Here is a 27,856-nt window from a genome sequence, read left to right on the forward strand (position 1 = left end):
ATCATATAGTAGATATGATCAACATAGTGATGTTCACCATTGAAAGCTACTCCATTTCACGTGATGATCGGTTATGGTTTAGTTGATTTGGATCACGTGATCACTTAGAGGATTAGGGGGATGTCTTTCTAAGTGGGAGTTCTTAAGTAATATGATTAATTGAACTTAAATTTATCATGACCTTAGTACTTGATAGTATCTTGCTTGTCTATGTTTGATTGTAGATAGATGGCCCATGCTATTGTTCCATTGAATTTTAATGCGTTCCTTGAGAAAGCAAAGTTGAAAGATGATGGTAGGAATTACACGGACTGGTTCCGTAACTTGAGGATTATCCTCATTGCTGCACATAAGAGTTCTGTCCTGGAAGCACCGCTAGGTGCACCTCCTGCGCCAGCAACCGCAGATGTTGTGAATGCCTGGCAATTGCGTGTTGATGACTACTCGATAGTTCAGTGTGCCATGCTTTACGGCTTAGAACCGGGACTTCAATGACGTTTTGAACGTCATGGAGCATATGAGATGTTCCAGGAGTTGAAGTTAATATTTCAAGCAAATTCCCGGATTGAGAGATATGAAGTCTCCAATAAGTTCTACAGATGCAAGATGGAGGAGAATAGTTCTGTCAGTGAACATATACTCAGAATGTCTGGGTACCATAATCACTTGACTCAGGTGGGAGTTGATCTTCCGGTTGATAGTGTCATTGACAGAGTTCTTCAATCACTGCCACCAAGCTACAAGAGCTTTGTGATGAACTATAATATGCAAGGGATGAATAAGACAATTCCCGAGCTCTTCGCAATGCTAAAAGCTGCGGAGGTAGAAATCAAGAAGGAGCATCAAGTGTTGATGGTCAACAAGACCACTAGTTTCAAGAAAAAGGGCAAAGGGAAGAAGAAGGGGAACTTCGAGAAGAATAGCAAGCAAGTTGCTGCTCAGGAGAAGAAACCCAAGTCTGGACCTAAGCCTGAAACTGAGTGCTTCTACTGCAAGCAGACTGATCACTGGAAGTGGAACTGCCCCAAGTATTTGGCGGATAAGAAGGATGGCAAGGTGAACAAAGGTATATGTGATATACATGTTATTGATGTGTACCTTAGTAGAGCTCGCAGTAGCACCTGGGTGTTTGATACTGGTTATGTTGCTAATATTTGCAACTCGAAATAGGGACTACGGATTAAGCAAACACTGGCAAAGGACAAGGTGACGATGCCCGTGGGAAATGGTTCCAAAGTCGATGTGATCGCGGTCGGCATGCTACCTCTACATCTACCTTCGGGATTAGTATTAGACTTAAATAATTGTTATTTGGAGCCAGTGTTGAGCATGAACATTATATCTGGATCTTGTTTGATGCGAGACAGTTATTCATTTAAATCAGAGAATAATGGTTGTTCTATTTATATGAGTAATATCTTTTATGGTCATGCACCCTTGAAGAGTGGTCTATTTTTGATGAATCTCGATAGTAGTGATACACATATTCATAATGTTTAAGACCTCGGTGAAGCTGCTTATATATTGGGCATTAAGATCTATAGAGATAGATCAAGGCGCTTAATTGCACTTTCACAAACCACATACCTTGACAAAGTTTTGAAGAAGTTCAAAATGGATCAAGCAAAGAAAGGGTTCTTGCCTGTGTTACAAGGTGTGAAGTTGAGTAAGACTCAATGCCCGACCACTTTAGAAGATAGAGAGAAAATGAAAGATGTTCCCTATGCTTCAGCCATAGGCTCTATCATGTATGCAATGTTGTGTACGAAACCTGATGTGTGCCTTGCTATAAGTCTAGCAGGGAGGTACCAAAGTAATCCAGGAGTGGATCACTGGACAGCGGTCAAGAACATCCTGAAGTACGTGAAAAGGACTAAGGATATGTTTCTCGTTTATGGAGGTGACAAAGAACTCATCGTAAATGGTTACGTTGAAGCAAGTTTTGACACTGATCCGGACGATTCTAAATCACAAACCGGATAGGTGTTTACATTGAACGGTGGAGCTGTTAGTTGGTATAGTTCTAAACAAAGCGTCGTGGCGGGATCTACATGTGAAGCGGAGTACATAGCTGCTTCAGAAGCAGCAAATGAAGGAGTCTGGATGAAGGAGTTCATATCCGATCTAGGTGTCATACCTAGTGCATCGGGTCCAATGAAAATCTTTTGTGACAATACAGGAGCAATTGCCTTAGCGAAGGAATCCAGATTTCACAAGAGAACCAAGCACATCAAGAGACGCTTCAATTCCATCTGGGATCTAGTCCAGGTGGGAGACAAAGAAATTTGCAAGATACATACGAATCTGAATGTTGCAGACCCGTTGACTAAGCCTTTTCCATGAGAAAAACATGATCAGCACCAAGGCTCCATGGGTGTTAGAATCATTACTGTGTAATCTAGATTATTGACTCTAGTGCAAGTGGGAGACTGAAGGAAATATGCCCTAGAGGCAATAATAAAGTTATTATTTATTTCCTTATATCATGATAAATGTTTATTATTCATGCTAGAATTGTATTAACCAGAAACATAATACATGTGTGAATACATAGACAAACAGAGTGTCACTAGTATGCCTCTACTTGACTAGCTCGTTGATCAAAGATGGTTAAGTTTCCTAGCCATTGACATGGGTTGTCATTTGATTAACGGGATCACATCATTAGGAGAATGATGTGATTGACAAGACCCATTCCGTTAGCTTAGCACACGTTCATTTAGTATGTTGCTATTGCTTTCTTCATGACTTATACATGTTCCTATGACTATGAGATTATGCAACTCCCGTTTACCGGAGGAACACTTTGTGTGCTACCAAACGTCACAACGTAACTGGGTGATTATAAAGGTGCTCTACAGGTGTCTCTGAAGGTACTTGTTGGGTTGGCGTATTTCGAGATTAGGATTTGTCACTCCGATTGTCGGAGAGGTATCTTTGGGCCCTCTCAGTAATGCACATCACTTAAGCCTTGCAAGCATTGCAACTAATGAGTTAGTTGCGGGATGATGTATTATGGAACGAGTAAAGAGACTTGCCGGTAATGAGATTGAACTAGGTATTGAGATACCGATGATCGAATCTCGGGCAAGTAACATACCGATGACAAAGGGAACAACATATGTTGTTATGCGGTCTGACCGATAAAGATCTTCGTAGAATATGTAGGAGCCAATATGAGAATCTAGGTTCCGCTATTGGTTATTGACTGGAGACGTGTCTCGGTCATGTCTAGATAGTTCTCGAACCCGTAGGGTCCGCACGCTTAATGTTACGAGGACAGTTATATTATGAGTTTATATGTTTTGATGTACCGAAGGTTGTTCGGAGTCCCGGATGTGATCACGGACATGACAAGGAGTCTCAAAATGGTCGAGAAATGAAGATTGATATATTGGAAGCCTATGCTTGGATATAGGAAGTGTTCCGGGTAAAATCGGGATTTTACCGTAGTACTGGGAGGTTACTGGAACCACCCGGGAATCAAATGGGCCTTAGTGGGCCTAGGTGGAAGAGAGGAGAGGAGGCAAGGGCTGGCCGCGCACCCCTCCCCCCTAGTCCGAATAGGACAAGGAGAGGGGGCGGCGCCCCCTTCCTTCCTTCTCCTCCACTCCTTCCCCCTCAAGTCCTAATCCAACTAGGAAAGGGGGAGTCCTACTCCCAGTGGGAGTAGGACTCCTCCTGGCGCGCCCTCTCCCTTGGCCGGCCACACCCCCTTGCTCCTTTATATACAGGGGCAGGGGGCACCCTATAGACACAACAATTGATTAGTGATCTCTTAGCCGTGTGCGGTGCCCCCCTCCACCACAGTCCACCTCGATAATACTGTAGCGGTGCTTAGGCGAAGCCCTGCATCGGTAGAACATCAACATCGTCACCACGCTGTCGTGCTGACGAAACTCTCCCTCAACACTCGACTGGATCGGAGTTCGAGGAACATCATCGGGCTGAACGTGTGCTGCACTCGGAGGTGCCATACGTTCTGTACTTGATCGGTCGGATCGTGAAGACGTACGACTACATCAACCACGTTGTGCTAACGCTTCCGCTTTCGGTCTACGAGGGTACGTGGACAACACTCTCCCCTCTCGTTCCTATGCATCACCATGATCTTGCATGTGCGTAGGATTTTTTTTGAAATTACTACGTTCCCCAACAAATGCTACTATCCTTTTTCCACACTTGTGCTTCAAAGTAGCACCATGATCTTCATGCTAGAGAGTCTCTTATTTTGTCACTTTCATATACTAGTGGGAGATTTTCATTATAGAACTTGTCTTGTATATTCCAACAATGGGCTTCCTCAAATCCTAGGTCTTCGTGAGCAAGAAATTTGGATGCACACCCACTTAGTTTGTTTTGTTGAGCTTTCATACATTTATAGCTCTAGTGCATCCGTTGCATGGCAATCCCTACTCACTCACATTGATATCTATTGATGGGCATCTCCATAGCCTACTGATACGCCTAGTTGATGTGAGACCGTCTTCCTCCTTTTTGTCTTCTCCACAACCACCACTCTATTCCACCTATAATGCTATGTCCATGGCTCAGGCTCATGTATTGTGTGAAAGTTGAAAAAGTTTGAGATTACTAAAGTATGAAACAATTGCTTGGCTTGTCATCGGGGTTGTGCATGATTTGGATATTTTGTGCGACGAAGATGGAGCATGACCAAACTATATGATTTTATAGGGATGAACTTTCTTTGGCCATGTTATTTTGAGAAGACATAACTACTTTGTTAGTATGCTTTAAGTATTATTGTTTTTATGTCAATATTAAACTTTTGTCTTGAATCTTTCGGATCTGAACATTCATGTCACAATAAAGAAAATTACATTGATAATTATGTTAGGTAGCATTCCACATCAAAAATTCTGTTTTTATCATTTACCTACTCGAGGACGAGCAGGAATTAAGCTTGGGGATGCTTGATACGTCTCCAACGTATCTACAATTTTTGATTGTTCCACGTTATTATATTATCAATCTTGGACGTTTTATATGCATTTATATGCTATTTTATATGATTTTTGGGACTAACTTATTAACCTAGAGCCTAGTGCCAGTTTCTGTTTTTTCTTGTTTCTGAGTTTTATAGAAAAGGAATACCAAACGGAGTCCAATTGACGTGCCATTTTTTTATGATTTTTATGGACCAAAAGAAGCCCCCGAAGTAAAAGAGTTGGGCCAGAGTAGTCCCAAGCTGAGGGTGGAGGGCGCACCCTACCCCCTTGGGCGCGTCCCCCTATCTCGTGGACGACTCAGAGATCCCCCTGATGTGAGACCTACGCCAAAAATTCCTATAAATACTGAAACCTCTAGAAAATAACCTAGATCGGGAGTTCCGCCGCCACAAGCCTCTGTAGCCACCAAAAACTAATTGGGACCCTGTTCCAGCACCCTGCCGGAGGGGGAATCCATCACCGGTGGCCATCTTCATCATCACGGCGCTCTCCATGACGAGGAGGGAGTAGTTCACCCTCGGGGCTGAGGGTATGTACCAGTAGCTATGTGTTTGATCTCTCTCTCTCTCGTGTTCTTTATATGTCACGATCTTGATGCACCGCGAGCTTTGCTATTATAGTTGGATCTTATGATGTTTCTCCCCCTCTATCTCCTTGTGATGAATTGAGTTTTCCTTTTGAAGTTATCTTATCGGATTGAGTTTTTGAGGATTTGAGAACACTTGATGTATGTCTTGCATGTGCTTATCTGTGGTGACAATGGGATATTCACGTGATCCACTTGATGTATGTTTTGGTGATCAACTTGCGAGTTCTGTGACCTTGTGAACTTATGCATAGGGGTTGGCACCCGTTTTTGTCTTGACTCTCCGGTAGAAACTTTGGGGCACTCTTTGAAGTTCTTTGTGTTGGTTGAATAGATGAATCTAAGATTGTGTGATGCATATCGTATAATCATACCCGCGGATACTTGAAGTGACATTGGAGTATCTAGGTGACATTAGGGTTTGGTTGATTTGTGTCTTAAGGTGTTATTTTACTACAAACTCTAGGGCTGTTTGTGACACTTATAGGAATAGCTCAATGGATTGATCGGAAAGAATAACTTTGAGGTGGTTTCTTACCCTACAATAATCTCTTCCTTTGTTCTCCGCTATTAGTGACTTTGGAGTGATTCTTTGTTGCATGTTGAGGGATAGTTATATGATCTAATTATGTTATCCTTGTTGAGAGAACTTGCACTAGTGAAAGTATGAACGCTAGGCCTTGTTTCGAAGCATTGCAATACCGTTTTCCCTCACTTTTATCATTAGTTACCTTGCTGTTTTTATATTTTCAGATTACATAAACCTATATCTACCATCCATATTGCACTTGTATCACCATCTCTTCGCCGAACTAGTGCACCTATACAATTTACCATTGTATTAAGTGTATTGGGGACACAAGAGACTCTTTGCTATTTGGTTGCAGGGTTGTTTGAGAGAGACAATCTTCATCCTACGCCTCCCACGGATTGATAAACCTTAGGTCATACACTCTAGGGAAATTTGTTACCGTCCTACAAACCTCTGCACTTGGAGGCCCAACAACGTCTACAAGAAGAAGGTTGTGTAGTAGACATCAACTCTTTTCTAGCGCCGTTGCCGGGGAGGTTAGTGCTTGAAGGTATATCTTTATATCTTGCAATGAATCTTTTAGTTTCTTGTTTTATCACTAGTTTAGTCTATAAAAGAAAACTACAAAAAATGGAATTAAGGTTGCCTCATATGCTTCATCTTTTTAATGTCTTTCGTGAAAATAAGGATTCCGATAATTGTGCCAAAGTGTTAGAAGAAGAATGTATTAAAATGTTTGGCACTAAATCTTTGGATGGTGAACATGATTGCAATGTTGTTAGTATGAATTCTTTGAATACCCATGATGCTAATGATATGCAAAGCCACAAGCTTGGGGATGCTATGTTTGATGAAGATGATATTTTTTGTCCCCCAAGTTTTGATGAGCAAATTCATTATGATGAAAGCATCCCTCCTATCTATGATGATTATTGTGATGACACATATGCTATAAAGAATAATGATATCCATGAAACTTGTCATCATGATTTTAACTTTCAATTGGATTATGCCTCACATGATAGTTATTTTGTTGAGTTTGCTCCCACTACTATTCATGAGAAGAAATTTGCTTATGTGGAGAGTAATAAAAATTCTATGCTTGTAGATCATGAAAAGAATGCTTTATGTGATGGTTATATTGTTGAATTCATTCATGATGCTACTGAAAATTATTATGAGAGAGGAACATATGCTTTTACATATTGCAATAATATCAAGTTTCCTCTCTATGTGTTGAAAATCTTGAAGTTATCCTTATTTTACTTTCCTATGCAAGTTGATTCTTGTTCCCACAAGTTGTTTTCTCACAAAATCCCTATGCATAGGAAGTGGGTTAGGCTTAAATGTGCTAGTTATATCCTTCATGATGCTCTCTTTATATTTCAATTCCTATCTTTTATGTGAGCATCATTGTCATCATCATGCCTAGCTATAAAGGCATTAAAGAAAAGTGCTTGTTGGGAGACAACCCAATATTTACACCTACTGTTTTTATGTTTTCACATGATTAAGCTACTGTAGTACTCATGTTTTATAGCTTTTGTTTCAATAAAGTGCCAAGTAAGACCTTTGGGATGATCTATGGTGATAGTTGATTTGATCTTGCTGAAAAACAGAAAGTATGCACTCACAAAATAATTATCATTTTTTTACCAGAGAGCGATAAAATAACAATTCCAACTGCAGTAGATCAATATACATTTTATACTGGTCTTCCTAATTTTTCAGAATTTTTGGAGTTACAGAAGTATTCGAAATCTCCAGATTACTACAGACTGTTCTGTTTTTGACAGATTCTGTTTCCAATGTGTTGTTTGCTTATTTTGATGAATCTATGAGTAGTATCGGAGGTTATGAACCATAGAGAAGATGGAATACAGTAGATATTACACCAATATGAATTTAGAATGAGTTCACAACAGTGCCTAAGTGGTGATTTATTTTCTTATACTAACGGAGCTCACGAGATTTTCTGTCGAGTTTTGTGTTGTGAAGTTTTCAAGTTTTTGGGTAAAGATTTGATGGATTTTGGAACAAGGAGTGGAAAGAGCCTAAGCTTGGGGATGCCCAAGGCACCCCAAGGTAAAATTCAAGAACAACCAAAAGCCGAAGCTTGGGGACACCCCGGAAGGCATCCCCTCTTTCGTCTTCGTCCATCGGTAACTTTACTTGAGGCTATATTTTTATTCACCACATGATATGTGTTTTGCTTGGAGCGTCTTGTATGATTTTAGTCTTTGCTTTTTAGTTTACCACAATCATCCTTGCTGTACGCACCGTTCGGGAGAGACACGCATGAATCGGAATTTATTAGAATACTCTATGTGCTTCACTTATATCTTTTGAGCTATACAATTTTGCTCTAGTGCTTCACTTATATCTTTTTAGAGCATGGTGGTGGTTCTATTTTATAGAAATTATTGATATCTCATGCTTCACTTATATTATTTTGAGAGTCTTTTAGAACAGCATGGTAATTTTCTTAGGTTATAAAACTAGTCCTAATATGATGGGCATCCAAGATGGGTATAATAAAAACTTTCATATAAAGTAGGAGAAGTTTGATAGTTGATGATTGTTTTGAGACATGAGAATGGTGATATTAGAGTCATGCTAGTCGAGTAGTTGTGAATTTGGGAAATACTTGTGTTGAGGTTTGCAAGTCCCGTAGAATGCACGTATGGTAACCATTGTGTAACAAATTTGAAGCATGAGGTATTTCTTTGATTGTCTTCCTTATGAGCGGCGGTCGGGGACGAGCGATGGTACTTTCCTACCAATCTATCCCCCTAGGAGCATGCTCGTAGTGCTTGGTTTTTGATGACTTGTAGATTTTTGCAATAAGTATGTGAGTTCTTTATGACTAATGTTGAGTCCATGGATTATACGCACTCTCACCCTTCCACCGTTGCTAGCCTCTCTAGTACCGCGGTACCATAAACCCACCATTTACCTTCCTCAAAACAGCCATGCAACCTTCCACTGTTTCGTTTATTATGACACGCTTCATCATTGTCATATTGATTTGCATGATCATGCAGTTGGCAATGTATTTGTGGCAAAGCCACAGATCATAATTCTTTCATACATGTCACTCTTGATTCATTGCACATCTCGGTACACCGCTGGAGGCACACATATAGAGTCATATTTTTTGTTCTAAGTATCGAGTTGTAATCTTTGAGTTGTAAATAAATAGAACTGGGATGATCATCATTATTAGAGCATTGTCCCATGTCAGGAAATAAAAAAAGGAGAAAGGCCAAATAAAAAAAGAGAAGGCTCAAAAAGAGAAAAGAAAAAATGAGAGAAAAAGAGAGAAGGGACAATGCTAGTATCCTTTTCCACACTTGTGCTTCAAAGTAGCACCATGATCTTCATGATAGCGAGTCTCTTATTTTGTCACTTTAATATACTAGTGGGAAATTTTCATTATATAACTTGGCTTGTATATTCCAACGATGGGCTTCCTCAAATTCCCTAGATCTTCGTGAGCAAGCAAGTTGGATGCACACCCACTTAGTTTATTTTGTTGAGCTTTCATACATTTATAGCTCTAGTGCATCCGTTGCATGGAAATCCCTACTCACTCACATAGATATCTATTGATGGGCATCTCCATAGCCTATTGGTACGCCTAGTCGATGTGAGACAATCTTCCTCCTTTTTGTCTTCTCCACAACCACCACTCTATTCCACCTATAGTGCTATGTCCATGGCTCACGCTCATATATTGCGTGAAAGTTGAAAAAGTTTGAGATTACTAAAGTATGAAACAATTGCTTGGCTTGTCATCGGGGTTGTGCATGATTTGGATATTTTGTGCGACGAAGATGGAGCATGACCAAACTATATGATTTTATAGGGATGAACTTTCTTTGGCCATGTTATTTTGAGAAGACATAATTACTTTCTTAGTATGCTTGAAGTATTATTGTTTTTATGTCAATATTAAACTTTTGTCTTGAATCTTTTGGATCTGAACATTCATGTCACAATAAAGAAAATTACATTGATAATTATGTTAGGTAGCATTCCACATCAAAAATTATGTTTTTATCATTTACCTACTCGAGGACGAGCAGGAATTAAGCTTGGGGATGCTTGATACGTCTCCAACGTATCTACAATTTTTGATTGTTCCATGCTATTATATTATCAATCTTGGACGTTTTATATGCATTTATATGATATTTTATATGATTTTTGGGACTAACCTATTAACCTAGAGCTTAGTGCCAGTTTCTGTTTTTTCCTTGTTTTTGAGTTTTATAGAAAAGGAATACCAAATGGAGTCCAATTGACATGCACATTTTTGATGATTTTTTATGGACCAAAAGAAGCCCCCGAAGTAAAAGAGTTGGGCCAGAAGAGTCCCGAGCCATCCACAAGGGTGGAGGGCGGGCCTACCCCCTGGGCGCGTCCCCCTATCTCGTGGACGACTCGGAGACCCCCCTGATGTGAGACCTACGCCAAAAATTCCTATAAATACAGAAACCTCCAGAAAATAACCTAGATCGGGAGTTCCGCCGCCGCAAGCCTCTGTAGCAACCAAAAACCATTCGGGGCCCTAATCCGGCACCCTGCCGAAGGGGGGATCCATCACCAGTGGCCATCTTCATCATCCCGGCGCTCTCCATGACGAGGAGGGAGTAGTTCACCCTCGGGGCTGAGGGTATGTACCAGTAGCTATGTGTTTGATCTCTCTCTCTCTCTCGTGTTCTTTATATGTCACGATCTTGATGCACCACGAGCTTTGCTATTATAGTTGGATCTTATGATGTTTCTCCCCCTCTATCTCCTTGTGATGAATTGAGTTTTCCCTTTGAAGTTATCTTATCGGATTGAGTTTTTGAGGATTTGAGAACACTTGATGTATGTCTTGCATGTGCTTATCTGTGGTGACAATGGGATATTCACGTGATCCACTTGATGTATGTTTTGGTGATCAACTTGCGAGTTCAGTGACCTTGTGAACTTATGCATAGGGGTTGGCACCCGTTTTTGTCTTGACTCTCCGGTAGAAACTTTGGGGCACTCTTTGAAGTTCTTTGTGTTGGTTGAATAGATGAATCTAAGATTGTGTGATGCATATCGTATAATCATACCCGCGGATACTTGAGGTGACATTGGAGTGTCTAGGTGACATTAGGGTTTGGTTGATTTGTGTCTTAAGGTGTTATTTTACTACAAACTCTAGGGCTGTTTGTGACACTTATAGGAATAGCTCAATGGATTGATCGGAAAGAATAACTTTGAGGTGGTTTCTTACCCTACAATAATCTCTTCCTTTGTTCTCCGCTATTAGTGACTTTGGAGTGATTCTTTGTTGCATGTTGAGGGATAGTTATATGATCTAATTATGTTATCCTTGTTGAGAGAACTTGCACTAGTGAAATTATGAACGCTAGGCCTTGTTTCGAAGCATTGCAATACCGTTTTCCCTCACTTTTATCATTAGTTACCTTGCTGTTTTTATATTTTCAGATTACATAAACCTATATCTACCATCCATATTGCACTTCTATCACCATCTCTTCGCTGAACTAGTGCACCTATACAATTTACCATTGCATTAGGTGTGTTGGGGACTGCTACCTCTTGAGCACTGCGTTGGTTTTCCCTTGAAGAGGAAAGGGTGATGCAGCAAAGTAGCATAAGTTTTTCTCTCAGTTTTTGAGAACCAAGGTATCAATCCAGTAGGAGGCCACGCTCAAGTCCCTTGCACCTACACAAACAAATAAGAACCTTGCAACCAACGCCATAAAGGGGTTGTCAATCCCTTCACGACCACTTGCAAAAGTGAGATCTGATAGAGAAGATAAGATAATTTTTTTTGGCATTTTTATGATAAAGACTAAAAGTAAAGAAAGCAAAATAAACGGCGCAAGAAATAGCTTGTTGATGGGAGATTAATATGATGGAAAATAGACCCGGGGCCATAGGTTTCACTAGTGTCTTCTCTCAAGATAGTATAAGTATTACGGTGGGTAAACAAATTACTGTCGAACAATTGATAGAATTGAGCATAGTTATGAGAATATCTAGGTATGATCATGTATATAGGCATCATGTCCATGACAAGTAGACCGACTCCTGCCTGCATTTACTACTATTACTCCACACATCGACCGCTATCCAACATGCATCTAGAGTATTAAGTTCATAAGGACGGAGTAACGCTTTAAGCAAGATGACATGATGTAGAGGGATAAACTCATGCAATATGATATAAACCCCATCTTTTTATCCTCGATGGCAACAATACAATACGTGTCGTTTCCCCTACCGTCACTGGGATCGAGCACCACAAGATTGAATCCAAAGCTAAGCAATTCTCCCATTGCAAGAAAGATCAGTCTAGTAGGCCAAACCAAACTGATAATTCGAAGAGACTTGCAAAGATAACCAATCATACATAAAAGAATTCAGAGAAGATTTAAATATTGTTCATAGATAATCTTGATCATAAACCCACAATTCGTCGGATCTCGACAAACACACCACAAAAGAAGATTACATCGAATAGATCTCCAAGAGAATCGAGGAGGACTTTGTATTGAGATCCAAAGAGAGAGAAGAAGCCATCTAGCTAATAACTATGGACCCGAAGGTCTGAGGTAAACTACTCACACACCATCGGAGAGGCTATGGTGTTGATGTAGAAGCCCTCTGTGATCAATGCCCCCTCCGGCGGAGCACCGAAAAAGGGCCCAAGATGGGATCTCACGGGTACAGAAGGTTGCGGCAGTGGAATTAGGTTTTCGTGGTGCTCCCCGATGGTTTGGGGGTACGTAGGAATATATAGGAGGAAGAAGTAGGTCGGTGGAGCCACGAGGGGCCCACAAGGGTGGAGGGCGCGCCCAAGGGGTAGGTGTGATCCCCTGCCTCGTGGCCTCCTCGTTGATTGCTTGACGTCCACTCCAAGTCCTCTGGATCACGTTTGTTCCAAAAATCACGCTCCCGAAGGTTTCATTCCGTTTGGACTCTGTTTGACATTCTTTTTCTGCGAAACACTGAAATAGGCAAAAAAACAGCAATTTGCTACTGTCCTACAAACCTCTGCACTTGGACGCCCAACAATGTCTACAAAAAGAAGGTTGTGTGGTAGACATCACATGACAAAGATCACACAGGCAATTTTACACAGGTTCAGGCCACCGTGAGGCGTAAAACCCTACTCCTGCTTTGGTGGATTGATGGTGGAATGGTGGTGGTAGAGCGTAGTACACTTGCCCGGCAGTGGCTACACGCGTATGGGGGTGTGAGTTATCCAACCTTCTAACCCTTCCTACGGTTGCCATGGGCCTCCTTTTATAGATTAAGGGGTCACCACAATGGCAAAGTAGTCATTATGCACTAATAAGATAGCAAACAGTGCTATCATACCTAACTCTGCAGGCTAACAGGGCGCATTAAATGCGCCGCTCGACGTCACGTCGTTGGTTGCCCGGCAAGCCTTGCCAGGATGTTTTTCCAGCTCTGTGCCTGCTCGCTTGACATGTCGCAGGACGGCTGTCTTCTATAGGAATTTCCTGTAGAAAGAGGCCGCCATGTGGCGAATGGATGCCACTTAGTCACCTTGCGGCTTGACACCGCACTGATTGACGACATGGGTCATGGCAGAGCAGTTGGTAAGGTGGTTTTGCCTTCGTGAGTCCCAACAGGCCCTGCCAGGACGTTTTGGACATCTTCTTCCGAGGGTGACCTCGCCCTTGCCGAGCTCACTTGCTCGGCAAGGGAGGCTTTTCTCCTGGTGGCTTCTTGCTTCCCTGGCTTGACTTTGGTCCTCTTGATCTGCATACCGGGCCTTCAATGCTCTTGGCCCCTAGTACTCTGACTTGGGTTGGCGCCTTAATCCTATTCCCGCGCCTGTGCACAGTCTGGGCAATAGACCCAGGGTTTGTTGCACCGACAACCTGAGTCTAATCAGCTCTACGTTGAAGGAGAACAGGGTGAAGAGAGTTTATCTTCTGTGTTAAGTCACAGCCCCTCCAACCAGACATAGCCCTTTGGCGGAAGGGTGAACTAGTCTACCAAATCTCTTGTCATGTTCGAGCACCACTAGTTAAATCTAATATACTGTATTTCCTTCAGTAGTTTTCGTTCGCGCTCTATACCGATAGTTTACCTGATCATTTATCTTGTTCTGTGGCCCTCATCCTGTGTATTTGTGTTTATTCCTATCATTATCCTCGACTATATTCCTTCGTTTGTCAGTAGGTACTTTTGTTCTAGTTGTCTAACCTTCCAGTTGCATTTCTCTCAGTTTCAGCTATGATGTGCCTTATCCTGTTACATCTGTGTGCATGTTGTATAACTCATTGTTACATCTGACAAAGAAGATTGATTTAGTATATTTCCTTCGACATTCTGTTCCGCTGCTGTGATTGGGTTAAGATTCAAAGCTTTTGAAAGAATTTTTGAATCTCCCATTCACCCCCTTTGGTCGATATACTCTCGGTCCTAACAATTGGTATCAGAGCATGTTCTCTCTGTCTCGGTTTATTAAAGGTCTAACGCCCTTGGAGTTTTGAGTATGTCGCTTGTAGGTAGATCCTCGCACTCTGAAAGGTTTCCCATCTTTGATGGAAATGACTATCTATACTGGAAGGAACGACTGAGAATCAGAATTCAAGCTGTTAACTATGATCTGTGGCAGATTGCGGAAGATGGCTACACCATTCAGCAACTTAATGATCTGACTTCCAATGATAAAGCAAATCTCCATTTGGATGCTCAAGCAAAAGATATCATCCGTGGCAGTCTATCAAAAGACATTTTCCTTCAGTTTCACAGGCTCAACACAACAAAACAAATTTGAGGTGATCTCAACAGTGCCCATGAAGAGTTTGTCACCCGACCAGATCCTCACACTAAAATCATTCATGCTATGTTCACTGGATTCAGAGGTCTTCGTAAGGAAAGTGTCATGTAACTCACTGATTGTTTGACAAAAAAATTCGAAAGATTACGTCAGCAAGGAATAACTGATATCAATGATAGAGATGTTGTCAACAAGCTTCTGAGTGCACTTGATGAATCCTCTGACTCTATTGTGTCTGAAATCAAGCAAAGACCTGACAATGAAGAGCTTCTATGTTGAGGTCATGACACTGTTGTCCATTCATGAAGAAAAGATGGAGCTGGAAAATGCTAATCAGGAATCTTCTTCAGAAAAAGAAGGAGAAATTCTCTCACATTATGGCAGTTCTAAAGAAGAGGAAGATGTCGAAAATCATCACCCAAGAACTTGAAATGCTCACTCAAAGGCTAAGTGATCTAAAGAGACACAATATCTATCTCGTCAATGATGAAGAATTTCATGCACCAGAATCATCAGGAAGATGTTTTCCACCGAAAGACATGAAGTGCTTCAAGTGCAAATTATATGGTCATGTCATCACCGATTGCCCTGGTTGGGAAGGAAAACCCACCAGCAGATGGAAATACCTTCACTGCACTGGTTTTACTCGTATGGATCGTCATACTAAGCTCTTGAAGTAAGTTGCAACTCCATCATCTTCTTCACCGAGACCTGTCACTGATTGCTCTCTAACTATAGCGCTAGAAAAGCTCCTGTCTGCTAGGACTACTTTGGTATTTCCCTAAAGAGGAAGGGATGATGAAGTACAGCGACAGTAGGTTTTTCCCTAAGTGAATAAAACAAGGTTATCGAACTAGTAGGAGAACCAAGCAACACAACATAAACAGCACCTGCACACAAATAACAACACCTCGCAACCCGACATGTTAAAGGGGTCGTCAATCCCTTTCGGGTAACGATGCCAGAAAATTGTAGTAGACTGAAATAATAGATCGCAAATAAAATAAAGTGCAACAATGTATTTTTGGTTTAATAGATCTGAATAAAAATGCAAAGGAAAAGTAGATCGCAAGCAAATATATGAGGAAGAAGACCTGGGGGCCGTAGGTTTCACTAGTGGCTTCTCTCGAGAAAGATAGCAAACGGTGGGTAAACAAATTACTGTTGTGCAATTGATAGAACCTCAAATAATTATGACGATATCTAGGCAATGATCATTACATGGGCATCACGTCCAAGATTAGTATACCGACTCCTGCCTGCATCTACTACTATTACTCCACACATCGACCGCTATCCAACATGCATCTAGTGTATTAAGTTCATGGAAAAATGGAGTAATGCAATAAGAACGATGACATGATGTAGACAAGATCCGTTTTTCTATTGTGTAGATATAGATCCCGTCTTTTTATCCTTAGTAGCAACGATACATACGTGTCGGTTCCCTTTCTGTCACTGGAATCAAGCACCGTAAGATCGAACCCACTACCGGGCACCTCTTCCCATTGCAAGATAAATAGATCAAGTTGGCCAAACAAAACCCAAATACCGGATAAGAAATACGAGGCTATAAGAGATCAAAGAAGCTCAAATGACCTTCATGGGTATAAAAAGATATGACTGATCATAAACTCAAAGTTCATCAGATCCCAACAAACACACCGCAAAAAGAGTTACATCATATGGATCTCCAAGAGACCATTGTATTGAGAATCAAGAGAGAGAGAGAGATGAAGCCATCTAGCTACTAAATACGGACCTGAAGGTCTACAAGGAACTACTCACGCATCATCAGAGAGGCACCAATGGAGGTGGTGAACCCCATCCGAGATGGTGTCTAGATTGGATTTGGTGCTTCTGGACTCTGTGGCTATTGGATGAATATTTCGTCGACTCCCCTAGGGTTTTGGGAATATTTGGGTATTTATAGAGGAAAGAGGCGGTCCTGAGGGCACCCGAGGTGGGCACAACCCACCAGGGCGCGCCTGGGCCTCCTGGCACGCCCTGGTGGGTTGTCCCCTCCTCGGGACTCCCCCAGGTGCAACCAGGGCCCAACATGTTCCTTCTGGTCCGTAAAAAATCTCCGTAAAGTTTAGTGGCATTTGGACTCCATCTGATATTGAATTTCTATGATGTAAAAAAAGAAGAAAAAGTAGGAACTGGTACTTGGCACTATGTCAATAGGTTAGTACCAAAAATGATATAAAATGACTATAAAATTATTATAAAACATCCAGGATTGATAATATAACAACATGGAACAATAAAAAATTATAGATATGTTGGAGACGTATCAGCATCCCCAAGCTTAACTCCTACTCGTCCTCGAGTAGGTAAGTGATAAAAACAGAATTTTTTACGTGGAGTTCTGTTTAACATGGCATATCATATTATTTTCTTTATAGCATGGACAATTGGACTTTTTATGTGATTTAAAGCAATAGTCTAGTTTTAACATGATGATGTAGATACTCAAGCATATCAACAAGCAACCATGTCTTTCAAAATATCAATGCTAAAATAAGTTATCCCTACAAAATCATATAGTCTTGCCATGCTCTGTCTTCTTAACACAAAGTATTTATCATGCACAACCCCGATGACAAGCCGAGCAATTGGTTCGTACTTTTTAACGCGCTTCAACTTTTTCAACTCTTACGCAATACATGAGCACAAGCCATGGATATTGCACTACGGGTGGAATAGAGTATGATGATAGGGGTAAATATAGAGAAGACAAAAAAGTAAGAAAGTCTCACATCGATGAGGCTAACCAATGGGCTATGGAGATGCCCATCAATCGATATCAACGTGAGGAGTAGGGATTTCCATTCAATTAATGCACTAAGAGCTATAAGTGTATGAAAGCTCAATATGAAAACTAAGTGGGTGTGCATCTAATCCTATAATGAAAAATTCCCACTAGTATATGAAAGTGACAACATAGGAGACTCTCCATATGAAAAACATGGTGCTAGTTTGAAGCACAAGTGTGGTAAAGGGTACTAGCAATGCCCCTTCTCTCTTTGTTTATTTTTTCTTTTTCTTTCTTTTTTTCTCCTTTTTTATTTTTCTTTTTTCTTTTTTTTTCTTTTTCTCTCTCTCATTGTTCAGAGTCTCATCCTGACTTGTGGGGGAATCATAGTCTCTAGCATCCTTTCCTCACTGGGGCACTGCTCTAAATATGAATAATGATGATCATCACACTTCTATTTACTTATAACTGAAAAGAAATAAAAATTACAACTCGATACCTATGACAAAGTATGACTCTATATGAATGCCTCTGGCATGTACCAGGATGTGCAATGATCTAGCGTAACATGTATGAAAAATGATGAACGGTGGCTGAGCCACAAACACTATGTCAGCTATATGATCATGCAAAGCAATATGCCAATAAATGCTCAAGTCATCAAACGGAAGCGGTGGAAGTTGCAAGTCAATATATCTCGGAATGGCCATGGAAAAGCCATAATAGGTAGGTATGGTGACTGTTTTGAGGAAGATATAATGAGGCTTATGTGTCATAGAGCGTATCATATCACGGGGTTTGGATGCACCAATGAAGTTTGCACCACATCTCAATGTGAGAAAGGGCAATGCATGGTACCGTAGAGGCTAGCAAATTGCAAAAAGGTAAGAGTGCGTATAATCCATGGACTCACATTAGTCATAAAGAACTCACATACTTATTGCAAAAGTTTATTAGTCCTCGAAGCAAAGTACTACTACGCATACCCCTAGGGGGATAGATTGGTAGGAAAACACCATCGCTCGTCCCCGACCGCCACTCATAAGGAAGGCAATCAAAAATAAATCATGGTCCAACATCATAGCATAACGAGAGACTATACGTGCATGCTTCGGGAATCACAAACCTTAACACCAATATTGCTACTAGAGCACAGTTACTCATTAACATAACTCACATATCACATCATCATATATCAAAACTATTACTAAGAATCAAATTTATTTTGTCCAATGATCTTCGTGACATTTTTCTTTTCTTTATCCTTCCTAGATATCTATCACTTTGGGACTAATTTTCATGTGTTGCATTTTATAAGCTCACACAAATATAAGTGAAGATCATGAGCATAATATTTCTTTCTCTCAAAATAATTTATGTGAGGCAAGAGAGATTTTCTTCAAAATTTTACTACCTCTCAAATAAATCTAAGTGAAGCAATAGAGCATTTCTTCAAAAATACTATGCACACCGTGCTCAAAAAGATATAAGTGAAGCACTAGAGCAAGTCCTAGATCATAAAAGTTTTAAGTGAAGCATAGAGAGCAATTCTAACAAGTCATGACATAATTTTGGCTCTCTCAAATAACCGTGTCCAGCAAGGATTGATGACTTAAAACACAAAATAAAAAAAGCAAAGACTCATATCATACAAGACGCTCTAAGGAAAACAAATATCATGTGACGAATAAAAAAATAGTGTCGAGTAAAATACTGATAGTTGTTGGAAGAAAGCGGGGATGCCACTCGGGGACAGCCCCAAGCTTAGTTGGTTCCCCATTCTTGGATAATAGCTTGGGATGCCGGGGCATCCCCAAGCTTAGGCTCTTCCATCCTTCCTTCATCCATCGTTACATAACCCAAAACTTGAAAATTTCAATCACACAAAACTCAACAAAACCTTCGTGAGATCCGTTAGTATAAGAATAATAAATCACTACTATAAGTGTTGTATCAAACCAATTCATATTTTGTTTTTTATTATATCTACCGTATTCCAACTTTTCTATGGCAAAAACTCATCAAAGAAAAACCATAGAGCCATCAAAATAAGCACATAACACAAAAACATAATTTTTCAAAACAGAACAGTCTATAGAAATCTGACTATTTCGAATACTTCTGTAACTCAAATTTTTTTGCAAAATTAGGACCGCCTGAGCAATTTGTATGTTTATCTATTTCAGGTGGAATGGGTATTTTATCGCTCTCTGGTAAGAAATGAAAATTAAATTCGTGAGCATAAAAGTTTCTATTTTTTGAGCAAGATCAAACAACTATCACCTAAGAAGACCCTAAAGGATTTACTTGGCACAAACACTAATTAAAACACAAAAAACACAATCATAACAGTAGAATAATTGTGCTAACACAGAAAAACATAAAGCAAAAGGCAAAAATAAATTTTATTCATTGGGTTGCATCCCAACAAGCGCTATCGTTTCACGCCCTTAGCTAGGCATAAATTTTCAACGAGGCTCACACAAAAGATAATAATTGAAACACAAAGAGAGCATCATGAAACATGTGAAAAACACATTTAAGTCTAAGATACTTCCTATGCATAGGAATTTTATAAGCAAACAAATTAGCAAGACAAGAAACATCTAACACATGCAAAGAAAAGGAATAGAATATTAACGATGTCAACATAACAAGAGGTAAATTAGTAACATGAAAATTTCTACTACCATATTTTCCTCTCTCATAATAATTGCATGTAGGATCATAATAAAATTCAACAATATAACTATCACATAAAATATTCTCTTCATGATCCACATGCATGCAAAGTTGACTCTCTTCTAAAATAGTGGGATTATCATCAAATAAAGTCATGACCTCTCCAAACTCACTTTCATAAAAAATTCACAAGATTGAACACTCTCCAAATATGAGAAATTATTTTTACCTAGAGTTGACACTCTTCCGAACCCACTTTCAATATTACTGCAAACATATTCATCATGAGGCTTAAATAAATTTTCAAGATCATAAGAAACATCACCCCAATCATGATCATTGCAACAAGTAGTGGACATAGAAAAATTAGCATCCCCAAGCTTGGGGTTTTGCATATTATTAGCACAATTGACATTAATAGAATTTATAGTAAAATCATTGTAAACATGCTTTTCATTCAAGGAGCTATCAAGAATCACTTCATAAATTTCTTCATCACAATTTTCAGATTCGCGAATCAAGCAAAACTTCATAAAGATAATCAAGTGAACTCAATTCACTAGAAATGGGTTCATCATAATTGGATCTCTTGAAAAGATTAGCAAGTGGATGAGGATCCATATTAATTGATTTTTAGCAAGCAAATAGAAGACACATGGCAACACAAGCAAACATGAGATCTGACGAGCAAATGGTGAACGGAAAAAAGAGGGCGAATAAAAGGGCAAGTTTTTGTGAAGTGGGGAGAGGAAAATGAGAGGCAAATGGCAAATAATGTAAATTGCGAGGAGATGAGATTTGTGATTAGGAACCTGGTTATGTAGAATATCCTCCCCGGCAACGGCGCCAGAAATTCCTTTTGATTGCTCTCTGACTATAGAGCTAGAAAAGCTCCTGTCTGCTAGGACTACGTCGGTATTTCCCCAAAGAGGAACGGATGATGCAGCACAGCGACGGTAGGTATTTCCCTCAGTGAAGAAACCAAGGTTATCGAACTAGTAGGAGAACCAAGCAACACAATGTAAACAACACCTGCACACAAATAACAACAGCTCGCAACCTGACGTGTTAAAGGGGTTGTCAATCCCTTTCGGGTAACGATGCCAAAAAATTATAGTAGATTGAAATAATAGATCGCAAATGAAATAAAGTGCAACAAGGTATTTTTGTATTTTTGGTTTAATAGATCTGAATAAAATGCAAAGGAAAATTAGATCGCAAGCAAATATATGAGGAAGAAGACCCGGGGGCCGTAGGTTTCACTAGTGGCTTCTCTCGAGAAAGATAGCAAACGCTGGGTAAACAAATTACTGTTGGGCAATTGATAGAACCTCAAATACTCATGACGATATCCAGGCAATGATCATTACATAGGCATCACGTCCAAGATTAGTAGACTGGCTGCTGCCAGCATCTACTACTATTACTCCACACATCAACCGCTATCCAGCATGCATCTAGTGTATTAAGTTCATGGAAAAATGGAGTAATGCAATAAGAACGATGACATGATGTAGACAAGATCCGTTTATCTATTGCGTAGATATATATCCCATCTTTTTATCCTTAGTAGCAACGATACATACGTGTCGGTTCCCTTTCTGTCACTGGGATCAAGCACCGTAAGATGGAACCCACTACTGGGCATTGAGGGAGTCCTAGACTAAGGGGTCCTTGGGCGTCCGGCCTGTTATCTATGGGCCGGACTGATGGGCCGTGAAGACATGAAGGCCCAAGACTGCACCATGTCCGGATTGGACTCTACTTGGCGTGGAAGGCAAGCTTGGCGTCCGAAGATTCCTTCTTATGTAACCGACTCCATGTAAACCCTAGATCCCCTCGCTGTCTATATAAACCGAAGGGGATAGTCCGGAAAGGACACCGCATATATTCATTACCATACCCACATAGGCTAGACTTCTAGGGTTTAGCCATTACGATCTCGTGGTAGATCCACTCTTGTAACACTCATAATCATCAATATCAATCAAGCAGGACGTAGGGTTTTACCTCCATAGAGAGGGCCCGAACCTGGGTAAACATTGTGTCCCCCGTCTCCTGTTACCATCGATCCTAGGCACACAGTTCGGTACCCCCTACCCAAGATCCTCTGTTTTGACACCGACATTGGTGCTTTCACTGAGAGTTCCACTATGTCGTCGACAAAAGGCTCGATTGCACCCTCAATCATCAATAATGACGCTTTCCAGGGAGGAATCTTCCTTCCCGGACAGATCTTCGTATTCGGCGGCTTCATACTGCAGGCCAACTCACTTTGCCACCTGGAGCAGGTCGATAGCTACGCCCCTGGCCATCAGGTCGGATTCGAAAGCTTGAACTACGCCACAGGCATCCGTGGAGACCTGATCTTCGAGGAATCAGAGCCCCCGGCGTTCGCTCCCCCTCATACCGATGAACGTGACTTAAATCTGTCATCGGATCACACCCAGGAGATGGTTCCTATGGCTGCAACGACCTTAGAGCCGAAGCAGATCGAGCCATCCAAGGCCTCAGAGTCCGCGGCATTGGAACCGCACATGGACTCGACGCCCTGCAATATTCGGTTTAACGGAACTTCAGACTTGTCTCTGGCTATAAGTTTCGGACTGTGTACGCCTGCGGACACCGAGCTAGATCGATTATCAATCTTCGAGTTCAGCACCGCTGACGTTTTCCAGCACTCGCCCTTGGGTGATGTGCTAAAATCTTTAAAGAATCTGTCCTTGGAGAAGGACTCGCAGCGGAACTACATCCGGTTCGAGATAGAGACGGATGATGAGGAATTCTTCTTCCCACCCGCCACCCACTTCATAGCCACGGTCGATGACTCAACCGACGTGCTTGACTATGGCTCTGAAGACATCGACGCCATGGACGACGATGCCGACAAGGAGCAAGGCCAGGACCCGCCATTCACTGGACGTTGGACGGCTACCTCTTCGTACGACGTGTACATGGTTGATACACCTAAAGGATCTGGCGACGACAAAGAAGAGTCGGATGCGAACAAAACCTCCGAGACACAGTCCAAGCGCCGGCGGCCCAAACGCCGCCCTAAGCCCCGTCACTCAAAGGACGGCAACACTTGCACTGGAGAAAATAGTACCTCGGGCGCCGCCAAAAATAGTGAAGACCCCGCCGGGGCTACATCCGAACAGGAACACGATAGCAGGCATGACAACACTGACGAACATGCCATAGAAGATGACCTGGAGGATGATAGTTACCGTCCACCCTCCGAGGAGGAGACAAGCCTTGGCAACGAAGACTTCATCGTGCCTGAGGATCCTCTCGAGCAAGAGCGCTTCAAGCTTCAACTCATAGCCACCGCAAGGAGCCTCAAAAAGAAACAACATCAGCTTCAAGCTGAACAAAACCTACTCGTCGACAGATGGACAGATGTCCTGATAGCCGAGCAATACGACCTCCACCGCCCAGCCAAGAGCTACCCGAAGCGCAGACTACTACCTCAATTCAACGAGGAGGCGCCAGAGCACATATCTCCCTCACGTAGTACGGACCGACCACCATGTGGTCGGGACAGGGCGGTTGAACGGCCACCTTGCGGTCGGGATAAAGCGGCAATTCAGGCCGAACAGCAGCCCGCCCCACTGCCTCGCAGAAACAAGGATAGACCAGCTCGAGACCGTACATACGATCTTCGGCAGGAATTGGACAATAGAGAAGGACACAACAGATCTATATACGGATCACGAGGACGTTTCCATACTCGTGACGACATCTACCTATTCGGACGTGACAAACTTAATCACACCCGTGTTGATAACCACAGATGAACGTCATCGGAGACACCCCGTGACGCGACCCTCTATAGAGGTGCCGCACACCCCCTCTGTTTCACAGACGAGGTGTTGGACCATGAATTCCCCGAGGGGTTCAAGCTTGTCAATATTGAATCATATGACGAAACAACCGACCCCGCAGTGTGGATTGAAGATTTTATTCTCCACATACACATGGCCCGAGGAGATGACCTCCATGCCATCAAATACCTCCCATTAAAGCTCAAAGGACTAGCTCGACACTGGCTAAATAACCTGCCTGAGAACTCCATCGGCAGCTAGGAGGACTTAGAAGAAGCCTTCCTTGACAACTTCCAAGGTACATATGTCCGGCCACCCGATGCCGATGACTTAAGCCACATAGTTCAACAACCTGGATAATCAGCCAGAAAATTCTAGACTAGGTTCCTAACCAAAAAGAACCAGATCGTTGACTGCCGAAGCCCTAGTGGCCTTTAAGCATAGCATCCATGACGAATGGCTCGCCCACCACCTCGGCCAAGAAAAGCCGAGGTCCATGGCAGCCCTCACGACACTCATGACCCGCTTTTGCGAGGGAGAGGACAATTAGCTGGCTCACAGTACAAACACAGCCAACGAAGCAGGCCCCTCTGAGGCCAAATGCAGTACCAGCAAGCTCCGGCGCAACAGACACAAACGCCGAAGAAATGGCGATAACACCGATGACACTACCATTCACGCCGGATTCAGTGGTTCCAAGTCCGGCCAACGAAAGAAGCCCTATAAAAGGAATGGTGGAGGGACATCCAGCTTGGACCGCATACTCGACCGTCCGTGCCAGATACATGGCACCCCAGACAAACAGGCCAACTATACTAACAGAGATTGCCGGGTCTTTAAGAAAGCCAGCAAAGTAAACAACGTAAACAAGGAAGGGGAATCGCAGAGCGAGGACGAAGACGAGGAGCCCCGGCAGCCTAACACTGGGGGCAGAAGAAATTCCCACCTCAAGTCAAAACGGTGAACATGATATAGGCCACACACATCCCCAAAAGGGAGTGCAAGCGCGCACTCAGGGACGTTTATGTGGTAGAGCCAACCGCCCCCAAATTTAACCCATGATCGTCAGTCCCGATCACCTTTGATCGTCGTGATCATCCAATTAGCATCCGTAATGGCAGTTCGGCCGCATTGGTACTCGACCCAATCATCGACAGATTTCACATGACACGAGTCCTAATGGACGGTGGTAGCAGCCTCAACCTGCTCTATCAGGATACAGTACGCAAGATGGGTATTAATCCCTCGCGAATCAAACCCTTGACAACTACCTTTAAAGGAGTCATACCAGGTGTAGAGGCCCGCTGTACGGGCTCGATCATGCTGGAGGTGGTCTTCGGTCCCCCGGATAACTTCCGAAGCAAAGAACTAATCTTCGATACCGCCCCATTTCACAGCAGCTATCACACCCTGCTCGGACGAACCGCATTTGCTAGATTCGATGCGGTACCACATTACGCTTATCTCAAGCTAAAAATGCCCAGCCCACGTGGCATCATTACAGTAAATAGAAACACGGAACGCTCCCTTCGTACAGAGGAGCACACTGCCGCCCTAGCAGTAGAGATACAAAGAGGCCTTCTCAAGTAGCATTATAATCCGGCTGCCGAGCCCCTGGACATCATCAAGAGGGTCCGGACCACACTGCAGCAGGACAGCTCAGCTTTACAAGAGCCGAATTAGCAATATGACCTCCGTCCCAGCCCCGATAAGGCAATGTCACTAATACCGCACATACATAAACTACACATACAAAACACCACAGGAATCGACGGAGGTATAACTCGTCCGCAATCCACTGTATGGCTCGACCGACACCGAGATTCACACGCCTTTACTTTTGCTTTTTATTACGGTTTTTTCTCTTTTTGAGGTCTATGCAGACGACTCGTTTGCAGAACACACCAAGGAGGCAAGGAGCTCTGGCAGACAAAGGAACACCCAGGTGGTCTCTATTAACAATCGCCATACTTGTTTTACATACCCTCAGGCAGCCCGCCATGGTTACGGCATGATAAATAGCTTTACTCGCTTATTGCATTATTTGCACAAAGTACGCCTCGATGTACCAAGTACATCACAATGGTGAATGAATGGTGGCATCAGCTCATTACCTAATTTTCCTGTTTTCTCACCTTTGTACATATTACTTATTGCACACGTACACCATGGTACGTATCACTGCGCCAGGGGCTTCATTACACCCAACACTATGACAATAAAAAGTCTGAACACTTTTTTAGTATAATTTGGCACCCCAAACTTATAGCATTATATGCATCGGCTCCGAATCATGTCTTTGGTCAATAGTTGGGTTGCCCGGCTCCTGTGCTTACTACCTTACGTTCCGCTATATCGGCTAGGGTAGTAAAGGGAGAACTACTGCGATTGTGTCCCGGTTCTTCTGGATGAGCACCTCAGTAGAGAAAGCCGAAAACTGACTGTCATGATGCGGCGAGAGCTGGTCAGCTGTTCGAGAGGTTCCAAATCGTTAGATATTTTTTTTCCTCTCCACGCGAAGAATCGGTCCCTCCAATTAGGCGTGTATAGCGCCCCTAGTTCGGCCTTCCGAATACTAGGGGCTTTGCCAAATTTTTTTGTCAAACTCCTATAGCTAAGTGAGGGCGGTAAAGGCCGCATAGTCTGATTGCCTTGTTCGTTGCGCTAAAAACCTCCTTTAAGGACCAGAATGTGGAGTAAAGAGTGTTTAGATTTATCCCGAACACCCCCGTACTATCTATGTGGGGGCATAAGCCGACAACTAGTCAACTCTCAGATTTCATAAACGGCCGCACAATAGGTAAAAATGTAAATCATAAGCATTATAATACATAACATCACTACTCCATATTATAGGATAGTATAATACAAATGTTCTCATGGGAAAATGATATCCTTCAAACATTGTTCCGCCACAAGGCGGGACCCCTCCAATACGCTGTCAAAATTGAGCTCGGGTCGACGATGCTCCTTGCCCTCCGGCGGTCCCTCAGTCATCAGCTTCTTGGCATCTAGCGTTGCCCAATGCGTCTTGACGCGAGCAAAGGCCATACGCGCACCTTCGATGCAGACCGACCACTTCACGGTTTCAAGCCGCGGACAGGCGTTAACAAGCCGTTTTACAAGTCCGAAATAGCTGCTAGGTATAGGCTCAGCATGCCACAACCGGACTATCAGGTCCTTCATGGCTAGCTCCGCCAACTTGTATAGCTCGACCACCTGCTTCAGCTGGTCAATGAAGGGCAACGGATGTTCGGGTCCAAGATACTGGGACCAGAATAGCTTCTTTGTAGACATTCCTTCTTCGGCTCTGTAATATTCAGCAGCATCCGATATACTGCATGGAAGATCCATAAATGCCCCTGGAAAACCCAAATTCGGATAAGTACAAGGAACGTTACTTACACACACTTGCTATGCAGGGCGAAAGATTTACCCGCCGTAATCTTCTTAGCCGCCTGAATCTCCTGGAAAGCGTCTTGGGCTTCGGCTCGGGCATCCTGTGCGCTCCGGCGGGCCATCGCCAGTTCGGATTCCTGCGACTTACAATCGCGCTCCAAGGACTCAATTTTCTCGATCACTCCCTTGAGCTGTTGCTGCGCCTCGGCAACCTAGGCCTCGTGCTTCTCGTGCGCGATGCGTTCCGTGGCCTCTTTGTCCTCAGCCTCGGCTAA

At 42.5% G+C, this 27,856-nt stretch overlaps 1 pseudogene; it reads left to right on the forward strand.

Annotated features, from left to right (window-relative positions):
- Window positions 1-228: 228 nt before the first annotated feature.
- On the forward strand, window positions 229-27,856 carry LOC147984560 (uncharacterized; annotated as a pseudogene).

This window comes from Triticum urartu, chromosome 2A, assembly GCF_056163025.1.
Source record: "Triticum urartu cultivar PI428250 chromosome 2A, HENAU_Tu73, whole genome shotgun sequence".
Classification (NCBI taxonomy): domain Eukaryota; kingdom Viridiplantae; phylum Streptophyta; class Magnoliopsida; order Poales; family Poaceae; genus Triticum; species Triticum urartu.